Raw genomic sequence first — 22,965 nt, forward strand, 5'->3', positions numbered from 1 at the left:
AAGTCTGTACCAAAGGAGAAGAGTGATTACACTGCTGAAGATATCGCATCCATTGCTAAGGATGCTAAGGTACGACACTTGTTGCATAGTGCCATTGATAATGTAATGTCAAACAGGGTAGTTAACTGCAAGACTGCAAAGGAGATATGGGATGCCTTGGAGACAAGGTACCAGGGAACTGATTCGATTAAGAAGAATAGGAAGACAATACTCACTCAAGAGTATGAACACTTTCACTCAAAGCCTAATGAGTCATTGACTGATCTATATGACAGATTTGTCAAACTCTTGAATGATTTGTCACTAGTTGATAAGGAGTATGATCTTGAAGATTCAAATCTAAAATTCCTGTTAGCTCTTCCTGAAAGTTGGGATTTAAATGCCACAATTATAAGAGACAACTATAATCTTGAAGAAACAACTCTTGATGAAATTTATGGGATGCTCAAGACTCATGAACCTGAGATGGAAAGGAAAGGAGGAAAGTGAAGGACAGTTGCTCTTAAGGCTGAAGAAGAATCCCCCAAGGCAGCTACCTCAAGGAAAGGCAAGGGAAAAGCGCTCATCACAAAGTATAATACTGAGTCATCAAGTTCTGATAGTGACGATGACTCAGAAACTGAGAGCTTGCCTGAGATGGATGCTGATGAAGAGATGATGAAGCTGTGTGCTCTTATGGTGAAAGGAATCACAAGGATTACATACAGAAAGTTCAAGAAGGGAAAGAAATTTTCCAAGAAAGGTGCCAGTTCTGATAAGAAGAGCTTCAGAAAATCTGAAGGCAAAGGAGGGAGGTCTGACAGAGGAGATTACACAAATGTCAAATGCTACAACTGTGGTGAGAAAGGCCACATATCTCCTGATTGCAAGAAAGTGAAGAGTGACAAAGGCAAGGCTTTTGTCACAAAGAAGAAAAGCTGGACAAACACTTCAGATTCTGAAAGTGAGGTGAACTATGCCTTGATGGCAAATGCTGATAGCAGTTCTGAAGCTGCTGAGTTAAAGGTACCTCAAACTACTTATGCCTTTCATACTGATGACATTAATGAGTTGAGAAGATATCTTAAAACCATGTTTATTAGTTATAGAGATCAAACTTTAACATGTGAAAGATTAACTTCTGAAAATCTTGCTTATAAAAAGAGGAATGAATATTTAGAAAAAGAGTTAGTCATGTTCCATCACACTCAGAAAGATAGAGATGATGCTTTCTATGTTAGAGATGAAGTACTTAAAATGAATGAATCTCTAAAAACTGAGTTAGAAAAAGAAAGAGAGATTATCAGGACTTGGACTAACTCTGGCAGAACAACTCAGAATTTGTTAAGTAGAGGAAACTGGAAAGAGGGCTTAGGTTATGGAGATGATAAGAATGATAAAGGAACTGTAGAAATTAAGCCTATAGTTGTTAAAAAAAGCCAAAGTTAAAACCTGTTAAGTTTGTAGCTGTAAAGTCTGATACTGAAAAATTAGAAGTTAAAGAGGAATTAACTTCTGATAAACTAAAACAGGAAAAGACAACTGAAGTAAACGTAGGCTTAATGACAAAGAAGCAGCTTAAGCATAAGCTAAAAGATGTTAAAAATATAAACAAGGTAAAGTCACCTAGGAAAAATAGGAATGGAAAGGAAGGTGTGAATAAAAGCAATGATTATAAGCCTGTTCCTAATGCTCCTAGAAAAACATGTCATAACTGTGGAAGTTCTAACCATCTGGCTTCTTTTTGTAGGAAGAATAAGAACATAAACTCCTTACCTTCAAAGTCAGGAGGTAAGAGTCAGTCTGTTAGATATAGGCCACAAAATCCTTGTTTTTACTGTGGTAGTTTATGACATTCCATTTATACTTGTAAGGAATATCATAGTTTGTACTATGATTATTATCAAATAAAACCCTCTTTAAAGAAAGTTAGCATTATTCCTTCTAGTGTAAGTTCTGATACAAAGTCTGGTAGTGTAAATGCTGATAAGAATAATGTTAACATAAACTCTGATGATAAATCCGATGCAAATGTTAACAAACTTAATAAGTCCAAAGGATCCAAGCAAGTCTGGGTCCTTAAAACTAATCATTAGTGGTCTTTGTGATTGCAGGGCAACAAGGAAAACATCCTAGTTCTGGAAAGTGGATGTTCAGGACATATGACTGGAACTAAAGCCCTGCTATCAGACTTTGTAGAGAAAGCTGGCCCAAGTGTTTCTTATGGAGATGGCAACATTGGAAAAACACTGGGATATGGCTATATCAATCTTGGGAATGTCATCATTAAAGAAGTAGCTCTAGTCTCAGGACTTAAACACAATCTGCTGAGTGTTAGTCAAATCTGTGACAGAGGTTATCATGTGGATTTCTTTGAAGAACACTGTGAAGTTGTAAGCAAATCTACAGGCAAAGTTGTTCTGAAAGGATACAGGCATGGTAATATTTATGAATCCAAGCTTTCAACAAGTACTGATGGTTCTGCAATCTGTCTGTTAAGTAGAGCATCAATTGAAGAAAGCTGGAATTGGCACAAGAAACTCTCTCATTTAAATTTCAACAATATAAATGAATTAGTCACGAAAGATCTTGTGAGAGGACTTCCAAAATCAGTGTTTGCTCCTGATGACCTTTGTTATTCATGTCAGAAGGCAAAACAAAGAAAATCTTCATTGAAGAGCAAGACTGAATCATCAATTCTTGAACCTTATCACCTACTACATGTAGATCTATTTGGTCGAGTGAATGTCATGTCTATTGCAAAGAAGGAATATGCTAGGGTCATAGTGGATGAGTTCACCAGATACACATGGGTGTATTTCTTGCACACAAAAAGTGTAACTGCATATATCTTGATTGATCATGTCAAGCAACTGGATAAATTGGTCAAAGATTCTGTGAAGATCATAAGAAGTGATAATGGCACTGAGTTCAAGAATTTGATCATGGAAGAGTTCTGCAAAGACCATGGAATAAAGCAGGAATTTTCTGCTCCTGGAACTCCACAGCAGAATGGAGTTGTTGAAAGAAAGAATAGAACTCTTATTGAAGCTGCACGAACTATGCTTGATGAAGCAAAGCTACCAACCTATTTTTGGGCTAAAGCTGTGCAGACTGCTTGTTTTACTTAGAATGCAACACTCATTAACAAGCATGGAAAGACACCATATGAGATGGTGAAGAAAAAGAAGCCAAATCTGAAGTATTTTCATGTATTTGGATGCAAGTGTTTCGTTCTTAAGACTCACCCTGAACAACTATCCAAATTTGATTTAAAAGCTGATGAAGGAATTTTTGTTGGATATCCACTATCCACAAAAGCCTTCAGAGTCTACAATTTAAGAACAAGGGTTGTCATGGAATCTATCAATGTCTCCTTTGATGATAAGAAGATTACTGGACTTGAAGATTTCAATGATCATGATCAGCTGAGATTTGAAAATGAAGACTTAAATTCTGGTACTGAAAATCCTAACAGTCTAAATCCTGATATTGCAAACTCTGATGGATTAAACTCTGATGTTATTGAAACTGTGGTGACTAGGCCAAAGGAAGATGCGGCTGTGCAGGGGGAGCATACTGAAGATACAACCACATCTCAAGAAGCATCATAATATACAACTGGCTCTTCAAGTTCTGATTCATCAAGTTCTAATAAGCCAAGTTCTGATAATTCTGAAAACTCAATTTCTGAAGGATCCAACTCAGAGAGCATAGTTTTAAGGGGATCATCAGAAAATGTTGATGAAGATAGCATGGATCATGGGGGAGCATCCAGTTCTAGAGAAAACCTTCCATCTGCAAGGAAGTGGACTAAATCACATACACCTGACTTAATTACTGGAAATCCTGATACAGGTTTCAGAACTAGAACAACTACTTCAAGTGAATGTCTCTATAATTCTTTTCTTTCTCAGACTGAACCAAAGAAAGTGGAAGAAGCTCTTTAAGATGCTGATTGGGTGCAAGCAATACAGGAAGAGTTAAATGAATTTGAAAGAAACAAAGTCTAGACCCTAGTGCCAAGACCAAAGAACAGATCTGTTGTTGGTACAAAGTGGGTGTTCAGAAAAAAAACTGATAGTGATGGCATAATTACAAGGAATAAAGCAAGGCTGGTTGCAAAAGGATATTCTCAACAGGAGGGAATTGATTATGATGAAACATTTGCACCAGTTGCTAGATTGAAAGCCATAAGGATATTTTTGGCTTATGCTGCTCATAAAATGTTTACTGTCTTTTAAATGGATGTGAAAAGTGATTTTCTCAATGGAGAATTGGAAGAGGAAGTATATGTTGACAACCTCCAGGCTTTGTAGATTCCAAATTTCCAAATCATGTCTACAGGCTTGATAAAGCACTTTATGGCCTTAAGCAGGCTTCAAGAGCATGGTATGAGACTTTAGCTCAGTTTCTTCTGGAAAGTGGATTTAACAGAGGAACTATTGACAAAACACTGTTCTACCTCAACCATGGAAAGGACTTACTTTTGGTGCAGATATATGTTGATGATATCATTTTTGGTTCTACAAATGACAGACTTTGCAAGAAATTTGTCAAACTGATGCAGTCAAGATATCAATGAGTATGATAGGGGAACTTAGCTATTTTCTGGGCCTTCAAGTCAAGCAGAATGAAGAAGGAACTTTTATTTGTCAAACCAAGTACACCAGAAATTTGCTGAAGAAATTTGGAATGCAAGATTGTTCAAGTGCATCCACTCCCATGGCCACTACAACAAAATTGGATAAGGATACTGGTAAATCAGTAGATATTACTGATTACAGAGGTGTGATTGGCTCTCTACTCTATCTAACTTCTAGTAGACCTGATATCATGTATGCTACTTGTCTTTGTGCAAGATTTCAAGCAGATCCAAGGGAACCTCACTTAACAGCTGTGAAAAGAATTTTCAAGTATCTTAAGGGAACAGCTGATCTGGGATTGTGGTATCCCAGAGAATCAGACTTTAAACTAATAGGTTACTCAGATGCAGATTTTGCAGGTTGCAAAATTGACTGGAAAAGCACAAGTGAAAGCTGCCAATTTCTTGGAGGCAGATTGGTTTCTTTGTTTAGCAAGAAACAAAAGTCAATTTCCACATCAACTGCAGAAGCAGAGTACATTCCTGCAGGAAGCTGTTGTGCACTGATTCTTTGGATGAAGAATCGGTTACTGGATTATGGGTTAACATATTTTAAAATCCCTATTTACTGTGATAATAAAAGTGCTATTGTTATGACAGGTAATCCAGTTTAACACTCAATGACAAAGCACATCAGCATTAGGTACCACTTCATAAAGGAACATGTGGATAAAGGTACAGTGGAATTGTACTTTGTTCCCACAGATCAACAACTAGCAGATATCTTCACAAAACCACTGTGTGAAGATACTTTTACAAGATTGGTAAATGAACTTGGCATGGTTTCAGGTTCTTTCTCTAAATCTGCTTAGTTTTTGTTCTGATGCATCAGATTTTATGATCAGTATTTACAGATATTACTATCTTTGTGTATTTTGTGCTTAATTGAAAATTGCTTAAGTACTGATTGTTGTCTGATGTGAATTTCTAAACTCTGATAGTGATATGAATGTTTCTGTGATTACTCAATCCAATGAGGATAAATATGCTAGATACTGACCTAGTAGTCTTTATTATACTAACAAATCCCATGTTTGAAGTAATTGTTTATGTGGAAATCTGTTGACACAAGCAAATTTTGATACTGAGCTTAGTTGAAGTTTACTTTGTGTATCTCATTGCTAAGTCACAAACTGGAATAGTGCTTCTTATCTGTTAAGTTCTGATGTTAGTAAATCTGATGGATGTACTAAGTACTGATAAACCTCACTAATCAAAAGAAAAAGAAATTAAAATCAGGTACTCCTTTGAGATCTAGAGTAAAAATTGTGGAAGGGAAGACCCAAGTGCATTGCTGGTATTAAGTAATATGCAATAGAAAAGCAAAATATTTTTCTTTGTGACTTTTCACACTCTATGATTACTGGAGAAATACTCTGATAATAGCATAAATTCTGATAAGCAGTCGTGACTCACTTACACTGAGAAGCCACTGTAAAATGGAATTTCAAAAGATGCATAAAATGAGCACAAAACGGTTGAGGTGGACACATGCATGAACTCATTCTAAAGTAGACTTCAGAATCATGACAGATTTTGAGCAAAGTTCTTAGTTATGCCTTATTTCTAAGATGTACTGAAGTGAATCATACTTTAATCTTTATCTGATATTTAGCTTACTGCACACACATACACTCGATATGAATGATGAAAATTACTGTGGTGATAAATGTTCTTTTAGATGAACAGTTTAAGTGTCAGTTGCATAAATTCTGATGACAAGTTCTGATAGAAGTTCTGATGATTAAGTTCTGAAGAAATGAAATCAGAATTTGTGTGAAGAATTACAGAAATAGGCATTCACTTTTCGAGTTAAGAAATCATCTTCTGATGACTTTTAAGTTCTGATATAAGTCTAAGTTCTAATATTAAACTATGATTCTTTACTTGACTTATTTTGATTAAAATCTGAAACAGTCTTATTTAAATTCAGAATATGTTTGGGTGAGATATTAACAGTCAACATAATTTGGGTTAGTGGTACACGTCTATACACAGTAATTTTTACTTGTTTCGTGTGCGCATTAAATCTTGTTTTAAACTTCCAATGGCTGTTTTTATTCTCATCAGTCTAGAGAGACGAGGTAGAATTATTTCTACCTATAACCATTCAATTTTCCTTGCGTCTCTTGGCATTCTATTGGCTATATAAACCAACACCTCATTCCAGCCAACACATCTCTCATTTTCTCTCAAACTCTCAAACTCATTTCTTTTTCACCCATCACAACCATGGTTCACTTTAACTTAGTTCTGAACAATGACACTTTCACTATAAATTTGAGGTGTCCTGAATGGCAGCAGGAATGGCATGTCACTGCCATTCCTGATGGCATGTCACTGCCATTCCTGATGATGTCTGGGACTCAGTTCCCCAAGAGGTCCTCACAGACCTCTTGTTCTTCTACATAGACTACCATCGCCATCTTGAGTGTCTGGAAGAGGAACGGAGGGAAGCTCTCCGACAGCAGGAGCGAATCATTCGTCTCGCTGTTCTTTTTCTTGAGAGTAGGAAGAAGAAATAATTATAGCTTAGGACAATCTTGTACTTTTAAGCTTGTAATTTAAATTTCATGAAATGTATTTGTTCAATATATTAATGAAATTTTATATTTATCTAGTCAAATTCTCATGCATTTATACTTAATGTTTTTGACATCATCAAATATCTGTTAAACTTGTATATTATGCTAATTTACAAGTTGGGGGAGATTGTTAGATATATTTGATAATGTCATGACTAATGTGATTTATGTTTAGTTTACAGATCTCACTTAAACAGGACAAATCAGTACTTAAGTGAAATCAGCACTTATACTGAAGTCAGAACTTAAGTCATCGGTACTTAAGGTTCAGAAGATATTTATCAGAATATAATATCAGGACTTAAAGGAAACGTTCAGATAAGGAAGGCAGTTGATTCACAGGAAGAGAAAATTGAGACAAACATAAGAAGAGATATGCATGAAGAAGGAATTATATGAAGAATAGAATACTTGGAAGAAAAGATATCTGATTGATATATTTTAGGAAGCAGAATTATATTCCATATCAATTAGCGGTTATCTTGTAACTGTGTAGTATATAAACACAGACATAGGGTTTATACTATAAGTGTAATCACAATCGAGAAGATTATTCATTGTAACCCTAGCAGCTCTCGTGATATTTGTTCATCACTGAGAGAGAACAGTTCCATACTATAACAGAGTTTATTGTTTTGAATAAAGTTTTTTCTGTTACTTGAGTTATTAAAGTTTGATTTGATTGTGCTATACACTGTATTCACCCCCTCTACAGTGTGTGTGACCTAACATATACGAAATCCAGTTCGCAATTCATTTCATTCGAGATAGGTACCTTTCAAAGTTACTTTTCCCTAAAACAATTTGAAAACAGTGATTTATAACTACAGGGGATACGTAACTTAAAACGTTTATGTTCCATTACGAGAATAAAACATTTAGCTATTCATACGTACTGAACCATAAAAGAATGGTCAGGGGTACTTGCCTTGCAGAGCGTTACGACTATCTCTGATTGACCTTGAACTAACTTGGACACTCAGCTTTATCGCCTTACTATCACACTATCCTGGATCCGACTTCAATGTTCAGGTCCTTCGATTGGAACCTCGACATGCTTATCGACTGATCACTAGGTTATCCTGAGTTTGACTTCACTTCTGGAGTCCTTCAACTAGAAACTACAGAGCCGAAATACCCTTTGTTAGACGTCTAGGTATGCTTGACATATCCTCGCTAACAACCTACCTATTTGATATCAAATCCCGACTCGTAATTATACATTATACATATTATAATAATACATGCACTCACATATTCAAGTTTCGGTTCTATGCCCAAAACTTGGTTCGACGATCATTTTCTGAAAATACATATGACCAACGTTCAAAAATAGGGTTGTTATATACTTTGCAAAATATTCTATCACAACACACTAGCAGTCTTGCAAAATACTTATTTATAATCATATACGTATATATATATATATTCAACTAGTAACTCCGATAATCATAGGATACGTCCCCGTATTTTTGAATTTTATTTTTCCAAATTCCGGCAACACCTCCTCTGTTTATCGGCCTACCCGTCGAAACAACTCAACGTAAAATCCCAATCACAACAATCGCAATTTAATTCAAGCACAATCCAACAATTACAACCCACACTCCAATAATTTTGAATAATAATATTCAACTACTATTTCGCATCGCACTTACAAAAAAATTTATACATTTATTTTTAAATATTAGGACTCAGAATAAATCCTCACAGTCCACTGTCGGCTCGCCGAGACTCATCGCCGACGGAGGCAAAATTTATTGGTGCCCGAAATCACTCGGGTGTCCAAATAAATTCCACCGATAATTAAATAGTAACTTTCAATAATAAATAAAATCCGAATAATCAGATAATTAATAACTCGAAATACACAAGGCATCAACTCGAATTTCTCATACATCCCGGGATTAAAACATAGAACATGCAATAGCAACACACCCTCGAGTGAAATACACATGCGTATGCGTGTGTGTATAGATATACTAACAGACAGAATGGAACCAAATAGCAGATTACAGAACCAGGCAACCGGAATAAAGATATGACGGCGACATGAAAGTGGCCAAGAACCGACGCCGGCGGCGACTAATTACCAGAATCACAGGCGGCAGCCCAAAAACGCAATAACACAGGGAGCCACGAGACAAAAGGGAAGAGATGAGCGTACAAGGGAGAAATTGGAGGAAAGATACATGGGGGGCTGTTGCCAAGGGAATATATAAAAAAAACAAAACAAAACTTTTGTTTTGTATAAATTCTTTTGCTAAGAATCTGAAGTAACCAGGTGTAGACACGTAAATCAGAATAGAGTACACGTATCAGTTGAAAGCACAAGGAGTTAACACCTGTCTTGATCACGATTCCAAGCCTAATTTCTGCCCCTAATTAAATTTTTAAGCGATACATTCACGGGCAGAAATCATATCAAAATAATTCCAAAATACTCTTAATATTCCTGGAATAATTAAAACTAATAAAATAAAAATTCTCATAAGTTTTAAACCATTTTTGAAACGAGAACTGTACCCGCATTTAGCAATTAACGAACCGAGCTGCATTTAAAATAATTTCAGAAAATCACGAAAGTAGTCGTAAAATGTTACAAATATCCCTAAGTTTATAAAAACATGAATTTCGTAATTTTAAAATAATTTTGGAAACACAATTTATACCCGTTTTTAACAATTAAACGAATCAACGCGCGGGTGAAATTAATCTCAAAAATCCCCAAAATAATTTTAAAATTCCCAGAATATTCCCAACTTAAATAAATATGAGTTCCATAATTTTTGAAGAATTCGGTAATTAAATACAGATTTTACAAATAAATGAAATCAGAAAATCATACAGGGTTAAATAATTGATGAAATATTGATTCCTGAATTTTATAAAATCCCAAAAATAAATATTGAGATTATAAAGTCATGAAAACAATTTTAGAGACAATCCACATATTTAAACAAATAAACTCGTATTAAATTCACTTTTAAAAGTGGAAACAATTCAATACAAGTCCATAATTAATTACACGAACCACCCTGGACACCATAATTCACACACATAGATAAAAGTAAAATAACACATAACTGACAGAAGCTATACACATATATTATTTATTTAATAATTCCATAATTACACTTTAATCAAATATGAAAGTATACGAGTCGTTACATCCTTCCCCCTTTAAAAAGATTATGTCCTCGTAATCTGACTTAACTAAATAAGTGAGGATATTTGTCAAGCAATTCCGACTCTAACTTCCAGGTAGACTCTTCGACTCGAGGATTTATTCAAGGCATACTTATTAGGGATATAAACTCCTTCCTATGGGCTCGCTCTTAATGATCCATGATTAGGATCGATCATTCCACGCAGAACAAATTTGGATAAGAGCCCATTGGCTCCAAATCAATGACTTGGTTCAATCAGGTATATATTGCCTTAACATTGACACGTGGAACACCTTATATATATATATATATATATATATATATTGCAACTGCGGTGACAACATCAACTCATAGACAACTTTGACTATATTTATTTATACCTCTAACGGTTCAATATATTTAGGACTCTACTTATCCCTTCTATTCAAACTTAACCAATCTCTTTCAAGATGAAACGTTCTCCCGCACCAACGATCCTAATTCTATGTCCATATTCTTTCGATGCAATTCCGTTTTCTTTCTTTGCCTATCCCGAGTTGTTTCAACTCTTTTCTGAATCAACATCACTGTACTCTTGATGTACTAAATTAGCTCAGGTCTTAACAACATCTCTACTCCCACTTTACCTCAATGGAGTGAGGACCCATGCTTATGTCCATACAAGGCTTCACAAAGTAGCATTCTCTTACTAACAGGGTAAATATTGTCATAGAAAACTCGGTCCATGATAGATGATTACCTCAGTTTCCTTTTAAATTCCAAAATATATACTCTTAATATAGCTTATATTATTTGAATCGTCTTGTCACTTTTATCATTTGTCTGGGGATGGCAAGTGGTACTAATATTTCACTCAATCCCCAAACATTCCTGGAACTTCATCCAAAACCTCAAGTAAATCCTCGAGTTTCAATCAGTCACAACAAGAACATGGACTTCATACTTTGTCACAATTTTATTCAAATACAACTATGTTAGCTTATCAAAGGGTACCTTTCATTAATTAGGGGGAAACATGCAGACTTCATTGACTTATCAACAATTGCCTAAAAGTTCTTCGTCGTATTTTGGTACACCTGAATGCTTCCAGGTAAATAAGACCCTAGAAGTGTGATCTTCTCTTTATATTTTACTCTTCAGCTTAGTCACATTGAAATTCATGCTCTAGCAGAAAAATCCAAACATACCTCTACTGTCCTTTTTGGGTGCAACTTTTCTTTCCATTTAAACTATCCAATTCTTGATTCATAACTTCTTCTTAACACTTCTTGAGTCCTTTCATTCATTCTGACTAAAAAGTGATCTCCTACAATTACTCCCCATTACCTCCAGGTACTTGAATCTTCAATTCCTCACTTCTTCCATTCTTCCGCCAACTCTTCAATGACCTTAATAATATTCAATTTTTTTTCTACTCAAGATATCTATTCCTGAATGGATCCTTCTTGGTGGGTAGACACTTAAACAACCATGGCTCGTAATCAATTTTGATCAAGTTCTCATACTTTCGAAGCTTAGTGTATAATTGATACTTCTCAACCTTTCGCAGAAATTTCTTTAGGCTTTCAACTTGACCTTCCTTTACCCTTAGATAGGCGAGAATGTTATCAATAAATATAATGTGCTTCTCTAAGTATTCCTTATACACCATGTTCTTTAAATCCTTATAGGCGACTCATACACTTGTCGCTCCACATGATATCATCAACCTTGCAACGCTCATAACTCATCCTAATCGCAATCCTTGACATGCCTTCATGCTGTATCTTAAGTCAATCCCGTAGAAATCACACACTCCTTGAGTTAGGTCACATAAGTAAACAATCCTTTATAAAGGTTACATATTCTTATTTATCATTTTGTTAAACTCCCGATAATCAGTACACAATCTCATAATTTCATTCCTCTTTCCAGCAACATCACTGGTGCATCTCAGAGGTTTCTATCTAGTATACTCACTTCCCTTCCAATCACTTTCACAATCATCACACTATTTATTTTGTTCCACTGACTTCTAGAGACTCCAGGGCATTTATTTATTACTCCAACTTTCTCTTCTCCGTATCCTTACACATGGTGGATCTACCTTATATTCTTAGCTTATTACTCCTTTCCCAGCATGATTGGAAGAACTTCTTATGTTGCTTCTGCATTCAGAAACTTACCTTACTATTGGCTTCTATACACTTTACATTTCACTTTTTCTAAAAAAAACCACTCCTTACCTTACTGTAGGACAACCAACTCGATCCTAAAATCGCATCAAACTCTTTTTACTCAAAGGGTGTCAGATCAACTGCAACTACATCCGACTTCTAAATGCTTGATTTCTTGGTTTTTTTGAAAATTCTATCTCTAACTGTGCTGGATATTGGCCTTTCGGATATAATATCTTGAATAACCATTCTACAATTTCTTGCAATATGCCCACTCTTCCCATAATTACGATACATAACTCCTGGATTTTCTGGATTACATTCCGATGCATAATGACCCTTATGTCCACACTTGAAACATCGCACATTCTTCTTGCACGTACCACTGTGTCTCCTTTCACAGGACTTACAATCCACTGCTCACTTGACTGACTGGGCTGGAGTGGAAGCAACTGAAGTAACAATAGACCTAGCCTGTAATAAACTCTATCACCAAAATCTCTTACTCCTGCTCCGGCCAAACCAATTCTCAAATTCTTAAATGGATTCTCCTTGGTTTGCTCTATCCTTAACACCTTCCGACTTTCTATTCTTAGCACTTTTATCTTTAACAGTCAACTTCTTGTCACTTTCCATTACTGGGGTGGCCTGAACCATAGAGGAGTATGTCTTGCGTTGCAATGCCACCACTCCTCTGCGAATTTCAGGTGTCGACTCTTGTTGGAACCTCCTTATTTTTTGAATTGCTATACTTATATACTCAGGGATCGGCCCACTTTTGTAAATTTGGCCTCATGCTCCTACACACTTCTTTCACCTTGGTTCAGTTCTAGAAACTCGATTTCCAATTAACTCCGCACAGCATCTGGGAAATACTCTTCCAGAAACAACTCAGCAAACTTAGCCCATGGAACAGGGCCTTCTCCTTCTCACACTCTGGTTGACTCCTACCAATAATTCCCTTCATTCCTTAGGAAGTAGCTTACATAATCAGTCTTAAAATTATCACCTACTTGGACAAACCTGAAAGCTTTCTCCATCTCTTTTAACCATGCTCCAGCAGTTACTGGATTAGGTTCACTTTTAAACTCAAAGGGGTTAACATTCTGAAAAGATTTGAAATAAACACTTGGGTTTACTCCTTGCTGTTGTTGCTGCAACAGTAGTTACCGCCACTGAACCTGTTAGATTAACTGCAACTGTTGTTGCTACGGCTGGCGCAACAAATCTAGAATTTCATTTATAGTTGGACCCTTCGCAAAATTACTACTATTTTCTTTAGACTGGGTAACTTTCTTAAGTGGCATCTTCCTGGGATATATATATATATAAATGAGTTTATTCAAAGTATAATAAAATGTTTAACAAAATATCACCATTTTTTTAAACAGTGCACCTGTATCAGGAAAATGCTGCCCAATAAATTACCCATATCCTTAATATCGGGGTCCATGTACAAAAGAAATCTAGATTAATAGCACTAGCAATCATAGCAATAATGACAATAGCAAAATCAATAACAGTTCAGGAAAACTAAAATACAAAGGAACTAATAGCATGACTCCTCAATATAACAGCAACTGACCAACTTCCGGTCATTGCTCTATTATCACACTAACACTAATATGATACACTACGAGACTTATCTAGCCATATCAACCACCCACCTTGAATAAACTATTTAATTAGGTCAATTTAAGGAATGGTGGGCTCTTCTAGGCACCAAAGTCCAAATTTCAATCAATCACTCCTCTAGAGAGGATTTCTTTTCACCCACGAGCGGTTCATCCACCATTGACTTACTTATCCCGAGGCTATAACTCCATCCTTAGATCTTGAATGCTCGCGGTTATCATTATTCATAAATAACGCCCTGATATAAGGCTTTCCTTCTTCCTGGAAGTTACTCTGACTTGATTTCAATAACGAGGACCATCCAATCGCAGAAATTCATTATCATAGAATATCAAAGGAAATTTCAAACTCAGGGGAATTAAATAAGAAGACATTGTGAAGAAGATATAGGTATGACTGAAAGCAACCATACAAGTACATAAGGTGGCCATTCTTAGTACCGCATAGCTCAAAACATATACTTCGGTGGCGTCCCACCAGACCTTTTTTCCACACAGACAAATGGTCAACTCATATGCATTATTTGCCCAATCAACCAATAGAATCTCCGAGAAAAGAAACAATGTTTAAATAGAGATTCAAAAATATGAAGGGAGAAAATCTGATTTATAATTGAACCAACAGAACCCTAAGTGGCTTATTCCAAGTCCTCAACTTTCTCACAGGAAAAGTAAGCAACTTATAGGATAAGAAACAATAACTCTGGAAACAAAATATGTTTCAAGGAAGGAGTATAAGGGTTCAAAGATACAAACCACAGTTCTGATCCACATAATTCATGAAACTTGGTTGTCATAATAGCCACCGGTTATTATCATACTATCTGAACTCACCGAGATCACGCACTCGGTCTAGTAACATTCCTTGACATAGAAAATGCAATATTTAGAAATAACGTTGGCGTCTCTTCAGCTGACACATCAAAGGTCTGCTCAGAAGCTGATTTCTCTCAATCAGACTCGAATTCCCGAGAGGGAAACTAGAAATTTCTATCGAACATTACTAGTAATACATATACGAAGGGAACGTACTCTAGGTGAGGACAGTTCCAGTCAATCCTCAACAAATGTCAGGGTTACGCTTCTGAAACCTTTGACTAAACTCATAGACTCGCTCCTCTGATTGAGTTGCTGACTCACATCTACACATAAACCTTCTTGCACTCTTTTGACTCCATTCTTAACCTAAATCAGGGACTCAAACCTGTAGCTCTGATACCAATTGTGACGGCCTCAACCCCGGGGTCAGGAGTTGACGTCACCAACAACAATAATAATAAACACAATATAATCCAAATCACTAATTATCCATAACCACGACCCCTTTACCAAGACTTTTTCCAGGTTTAAGTATGGTTTAGATTACAACTAACACAAACTAACTTACAACAATCATCATGATGCAGCTAACCTAACACAGCAACTCAATAGACAATCTTTGGTCCAGCACAACTACCTCAGGGGAGCCTGACACAACAGGGGCTGTAACTCTGCCCTGACTATCACGCAAGAATCTCCTAGGCATCTGTAATACATAAGTAAAATGTTCTACAAGGGTGAGCAATCAATTGCTCAGCAGTACCACTATATGAATAACAAGTAAAAACGATTTAAAGTAAGGCAGTCATAGGAACATAATTCATAACTTTCCAAAAATATGTAAAATAGGTATAAACTGGATATCAAAACCTAGCATGCTCTGTAAAACAAAATCAACTGTCGTGTGCTGTGCATAAATACCAGAGTTTAATTCTAGCATGCCATTTTCATTTCCAAATCTATTATATAACTTACTTGTTCCGTTACGAGAATCACAAAGCCAAATCAGATACTTACGGATATGTGAAGACAGCTGATCAGGCTATCAACACTGGACAGCTCCCACTGCCATCCTATATACCTGTTCCAGAACTCAGAGACTAGCTAGGTCTCTGACCAGCTGGACTAATCGGTTTTATATTGCGCGCAACCGAATTAGCCTCTTACGCCACCTCAATAGGCCTACTCTGGCCCCAATGTATCCCATATCTGACCGTTTTATCCAGTTTTCAAAACACTTGTACCTATCTCATTTTCAAAACCATTTATTTAACAAGCACGCATATGAAATCCAGTTCTTAATTTATTTCATTCAAGATAGGTACCTTTCGAAGTTACTTTTCCCCAAAATAATTTGAAAAACAGTGATTTATAACTACAGGGGATACGTAACTTAAAACATTTATGTTCTATTACGAGAATAAAATAGTTAACTATTCATACGTACTGAACCATAAAAGAATTGACCTTGAACTAACTTGGACACTCGGCTTTATCGCCTTACTATCAGACTATCCTGGATCTGACTTTAACGCTCAGGTCCTTCGCTTGGAACCTCGACACGCTTATCGACTGATCACAAGGTTATCTTGAGTTCGACTTCACTTCTGGAGTCCTTCAACTAGAACCTACAGAGCCGAAATACCCTACGTTAGACATCTAGGTATGCTTCACATATCCTCGCTAACAACCTACCCATTCGATATCAAATCCCGACTCGTAATTATACATTATACATATTATAATAATACATGCACTCACACATTCAAGTTTCGGTTCTATGCCCAAAACTTGGGTCGACGATCAATTTCAGAAAATGCATATGACCAACGTTCAAAAATAGGGTTGTCATATACTTTGCAAAATATTCTATCACAACACACCAAATGTCTTGCAAAATACTTATTTATAATCATATACGTATATATATTCGACTAGTAACTCCGATAATCATAGGATATGTCCCCGTATTTTTGAATTTTATTTTTCCAAATTCGGGCAGCACCTCCTCTGTTTATCGGCCTACCCGTCGAAACAACTCGATGTCAAATCCCAATCACAACAATCGCAATTTAATTCAAGCACAATCCAACAATTACAACCCACACTCCAATAATTTCGAATAATAATATTCAACTACTATTTCCCATCGCACTTACAAATAAATTTATACATTTATTTTTAAATATTAGGACTCAGAATAAATCATCACAGTCCACTGTCGGCTCGCCGAGACTCATCGCCGACGGCGGAAAAATTTATTGGTGCACTCGAAATCACTCGGGTGTCCAAATAAATTTCACCGATAATTAATTAGTAACTTTCAATAATAAATAAAATCCGAATAATCAGATAATTAATAACTCGAAATACACAAGGCAGCAACTCGAATTTCTCATACATCACGGGATTAATTCACAGAACACGCAATAGCAACGCACCCTCGAGTGAAATACACACGCGTTTGCGTGTGTATATAGATATACCAACAGCCAGAACGGAACCAAACAGCAGATTACAGAACCAGGCAACTGGAATAAAGATAGGACGGCGACATGAAAGTGGCCAGAAAACCGACGCCGGCGGCGACTAATCACCGGAATCACAGGCAGCGACCCAAAAACGCAGTAACACAGGGAGCCACGAGACAGAAGGGAAGCGATGAGCGTAAAAGGGAGAAATTGGAGGAAAGATACAGGGGGGCTGTTGCCGAGGGAGTATATAAAAAAAACAAAACAAAACTTTTGTTTTGTATAAATTCTTTTGCTAAGAATCTGAAGTAACCAGGTGTAGACACGTATATCATAATAGAGTACATGTATCAGTTGAAAGCACATGGAGTTAACACGTGTCTTGATCACGATTCCAAGCCTAATTTCTGCCCCGAATTAAATTTTTAAGCGATACATTCACGGGCAGAAACCATATCAAAATAATTCCACAATACTCTTAATATCCCCGGAATAATTAAAACTAATAAAATAAATATTCTTATTATTTTTAAACCATTTTTGAAATGAGAACTGTACCCGTATTTAGCAATTAACGAACCGAGCTGCACTTAAAATAATTTCATAAAATCACGAAAGTATTCGTAAAATGTTACAAATATCCCGAAGTTTATAAAAACATGAATTTCACAATTTTAAAATAATTTCGGAAACACAATTTATACCCGCTTTTAACAATTAAACGAATCAACGCGCGAGTGAAATTAATCTCAAAAATCCCCAAAATAATTTTAAAATTCCCAGAATATTCCCAACTTAAATAAATATGAGTTCCATAATTTTTGAACAATTCGGGAATTAAATACAGATTTTACAAATAAATAAAATCAGAAAATCATACAGGGTTAAATAATTGATGAAATATTGATTCCTGAATTTTATAAAATCCCAAAAATAAATATTGAGATTATGAAGTCATGAAAACAATTTTAGAGACAATCCACATATTTACACAAATAAACTTGTATTAAATTCACTTTTAAAAGTGGAAACAGTTCAATACAAGTCCATAATTAATTACACGAACCACCCTGGACACCATAATTCACACACATAGATAAAAGTAAAACAACACATAACTGACAGAAGCTATACATATATATTATTTATTTAATAATTCCATAATTACACTTTAATCAAATATAAAAGTGTACGAGTCGTTACAGTGAGAAGTAGTGAGACTACTTATTCAAAACAACAGAGAGCTTAGGATTTTTTTTCCGACAGACTTTTTTTGCAGATCTTAGTGAAGCCTCTATTCTATTTGATAAACTCATCTCCATAAATCTTACTGAAGCTTGAAGCTGCAGACATTGTTCTAAATGGACAATGACAGTATCTTGAACAATGTGCATCTAGCTGGATCTTTTTACCTGGAGATAATGTCAAAAAGGGGGAGAATATATCTAAATGCTTTCCAAAATAGCTGATGGATGTTGCCAGATAATAAAATATTCTATTCTTCATAGGGGGAGAGAAGAATAAATCTAAATGCAACTCAACAAAAGAAGACCAGATGGGAAGATTGGTTTCTGCATTTAGTTAAATTTTTGACATCATCAATCAGAACTTGTGCATAATTTCATAATGAACAAGTTGGGGGAGATTGTAATATATAATTGATGATGTCAAAGATTACTGGAGTTAACAATGCCATTATCATCTCTAATCAAAGTATGAAGCAAGTGAAATGGACATCTGATTAGAGTAGAAGATTAATGAACAATTATTTTCAGTAATCGGTTAAGCTTGGGGTCAACCCTGAGTAAGTTTTATTGTTATCTAAATTTGTATTTTGTACTTGTAACACTTAAATTCTGTAAAAATGCAAAGGAGCAGACTGGAGTCTTTTTCCTAAAATAGTATCAAGCCTAAGGATTCTATCTGGAAGAAGATCAAGAAGATCATGCCTCAGAAGAATTTTAAAGAAGCTTGGAGTTAAATAAATCTATTTGGAGAAAAATACCCTAAGTCAAGATCTCTACAAATCATAGATTTAATGTTATAGAGAAGTCATTCAAGAACTCCAGAATGGCTTATCGAGAAGTCATTCAAGTTTCAGAGAGTATCGACGGATGAGGAACATCCATCGAAATAGTAGTTTGGCTAGTCGATGGATGACTGCTGTTAGGCACATCCCTCGGGTTACAATCACTACTCGACGGATGAGCAATATCCACCGGGATAGAGGAAATGAATGAATTCAGAATGGAGAAGTCAAGAAAGAAACTAGAGAACTCAGGAAGATATCGACTAGTAAAATTGAAGAAATGAAGATTGGAGATATCGACAAGTCATTCCTTCACTAGAAAACTTAGAGTTATCGACAAGTCTACATTCAGTAGAAAACTCTGAGTTATCGATAAGTCAAAGTGAAGATTTGAAGACTAGAGATCTCGACAAGCTGAAGACCTCTACAAGCCAAACTCAATATGGAGTGCTAGAGATCTCGATAAGCCTATGTACTTATCAAGATGTCAAGTGTTCTATTAATTCAAACTGGAGATCTCGAGGTACAGTCTCAAAGTACAGAATTGTAGATCAGTTCAATATCCAAGATAAACAATCAATAAACAATCCAACAATTGGATTGACAAGTCTACAAAAAGCAGGTTGAAGAGTGTGCTAGATCAATGGTAAAGATTAACTGACAGAGGAAGATTAAAGTGAACACGGGATGTTAAAGATATGCTAAGCCAGAAATGGAAGATTTGCTATTCTATAAATAGAAATGAAAAGTGACAGTTTAGAAAAGCTAATAGCATATTTATTATCCACTGTGTAAACTAGCAGTTAACTGAGTTATAAAGTTAACACTGGTCCTCTAGTTAGAAGTACAAATTTAGATAGAATCTCTTGTATCACTCTCAAGAAGAAGCTGAGCTCTTTAACATCAAAGAGCTTAGAAATTTTGTAGCAAAAGAATCTTAATTTTTAATATAAAAATTAAGTGAGTTTTGAAGATTTGTGTTCTTTATTTTCTGTAAGTTTAGATTCTGCATGAACACTTTTCTATACAAGATTTAATTTACTTTGTTCAACCATTAACTTTCAAGAAAAGCCTAAAATCAGAAAAACACATTCACCCGCCCCCCTCTGTGTGTGATTCATTACCTAACACGGAAATTGGTGGAGAAAGGTTTTTAATAACCCCCACCTTGGATTTATCCACCTCAAGACCTTTACTAGAGACCTTGTGCCCAAGAATGATGCCCTGTTGCACCATAAAGTGACATTTCTCCGAGTTGAGAACTAGATTGGTCTCAACACACCTTTTAAGAACAGCGCCAAGATTTTGCAAGCACTCGTCAAAAGAATCAGCGAACACAGAGAAATCTTCCATGAACACCTCCGCATTCTGACCAATCATGTTAGAGAAAATGGCCATCATACATCTCTGAAATGTGGCAGGTGCTACACACAACCCAAAAGAAACTCTTCTGAAGGCAAAAGTACCAAATGGACAAGTGAAGGTAGTCTTTTCATGATCTTTTGGAGCGCTGCAAATCTGATTATAACCCGAATAGCCATCTAGAAGACAATAGTACTCATGTCCGACCAACCTGTCAAGCATCCGATCAAAAAAAGGAAGAGGGAAGTGATCCTTCATTGTGGCTTTGTTCAGCTTCCTGTAATCCCTGCAAACTCTCCACCCCGTGACTGTTCGAGTGGGAATGAGCTCATTCTTTTCATTAGCAACAAATGTGATGCCTCCTTTCTTCGGCACAGACTGAACTCGGCACACCCAAGAACTTTCAGAAATAGGATAAATGATCCCTGCATCTAGCCACTTAAGAATTTCCTTCTTCACAACCTCTTTTATTATCAGATTCAGCCTTCTCTGTTTCTCAACAGTTGGCTTGCTACCTTCCTCTAGCAAAATTTTATGCATGCAATAAGAAGGGCTGATTCCCTTGATATCTGTTATAGTCCATCCAATTGCCGATTTGAACTCTCTCAGAATCCTCAAGAGCTTTTCCTCATCACTACCTGAAAGGTCAGATGTAATAATAATAGGCAAAGTAGATGCATCACGTAAAAAATCATACCTTTCATTAGCTTTGCATAGCTAGACATCTGTTTAATAGCTTCAGTGAAAGGTATGTTGATATGAAGTTTCTTGAACACCTCCAGAAACTTAGCAAACTTCTTATCCAACTTTTGCTTCTACAGCCTTTTAGGAAAAGGAGGTGGAGGATAGACCTATTTCTCCCCTGTATTACCCTCAGGAGGAGTGTATTCCACAGTTTTCTTCCTTGGTTCCACTTCTGCTTCCTTCTGCACTTCTTCTTCAGCCACATCTTCAAATTCTGGAACTTGAGCTTTTTCTTGGCTTGCAACCTTTTCAGACCTCAATGTAATTGCCTTAACTTGCTCTTTTGCTTCCTTCTTGCCTGGCACTTTTGTGTCACTAGGGAGTGTACCAGGTTGTCGATTCAGTAATGCATTGGAAATCTTCCCAATTTGATTCTCCAAGGTCTTGATAGACACAGCTTGGTTCTTGCACATGAGCCTCAACTCCTCAAACTCGGATATTTCATTAGATTGTGGTAGCTGCTGAAGTTGGAGTTGTTTTCTTGGTGCATATTGCAGTTGCTGGAAAACAGGTGGGTTGTATTGCTTTGATGCATACTGTTGATAAGGCTGTTGAACCGCATTCTAAGTGTGGCTTCAGCTGAAGTTAGGATGATTGCTGTTGTTGGGATGATAGGTGGCTGGAACTGGTTGCTGCGACCTCTCAAAGTTGCTCACGAACTGAGCTGATTGACTAGAAATAACACACTGCTCTGTCTCATGGGCACTAGCACAAAGCTCACAGACACTACTGATCTGATTAACCCCATAATAAGCCAAAAAATCCACCTTCATAGTCAAAGCCTTAAGCTGAGCAGCTATAGCAGTAGCTGCATCTACCTCCAAAATTCCTCCTACTTTGCCTTGATTTAGTCTCTGAGAAGGGTTCTGGTATTCATTAGCAGCCATCATTTCAATCAAATTATAAGCTTCATCATAGCTCTTAGCCCAAAAGGCTCCACCTGATGCTGCATCAAGCATGGGTCTAGAAGTCGCACCCAAACCATTATAAAAGCAGTTAATGATCATCCAGTCAGGCATCCCATGATGAGAACACTTTCTAAGCATCTCCTTGTAACGATCTCAAGCTACACACAAAGATTCTCTTAATTGCGGCATAAAATGAGTAAGAGCATTCCTGATTGCAGTTGTCTTCGCCATAGGGAAGAATTTGGTGAGAAACTTCTGAGCAAGATCTTTCCATTTGGTGATAGAGCCTGGTGGTAGAGAATGCAACCAGCATTTAGCCTTATCCCTCAGAGAGAATGGGAAAAGCCTCAACTTAATAGCATCTTCATAGACATAGTTGAATTTGAAAGTGTTGTAGATCTCGATGAAATCTCTAATATGCATGTTGGGATCTTCAGTCGGAGAACCCCAAACTGAACCGAGT

At 36.4% G+C, this 22,965-nt stretch overlaps 1 non-coding gene across 1 annotated transcript; it reads left to right on the forward strand.

The window, feature by feature from the left end:
• Nucleotides 1-22,611: 22,611 nt before the first annotated feature.
• LOC141662416 (small nucleolar RNA R71) lies at nucleotides 22,612-22,718 on the forward strand. The gene has a single exon (XR_012550534.1). It is a non-coding gene; the product is annotated as a small nucleolar RNA R71 (small nucleolar RNA).
• Nucleotides 22,719-22,965: the final 247 nt, after the last annotated feature.

The sequence above is a fragment of the Apium graveolens genome, chromosome 5 (genome assembly GCF_009905375.1).
Source record: "Apium graveolens cultivar Ventura chromosome 5, ASM990537v1, whole genome shotgun sequence".
Lineage (NCBI taxonomy): Eukaryota > Viridiplantae > Streptophyta > Magnoliopsida > Apiales > Apiaceae > Apium > Apium graveolens.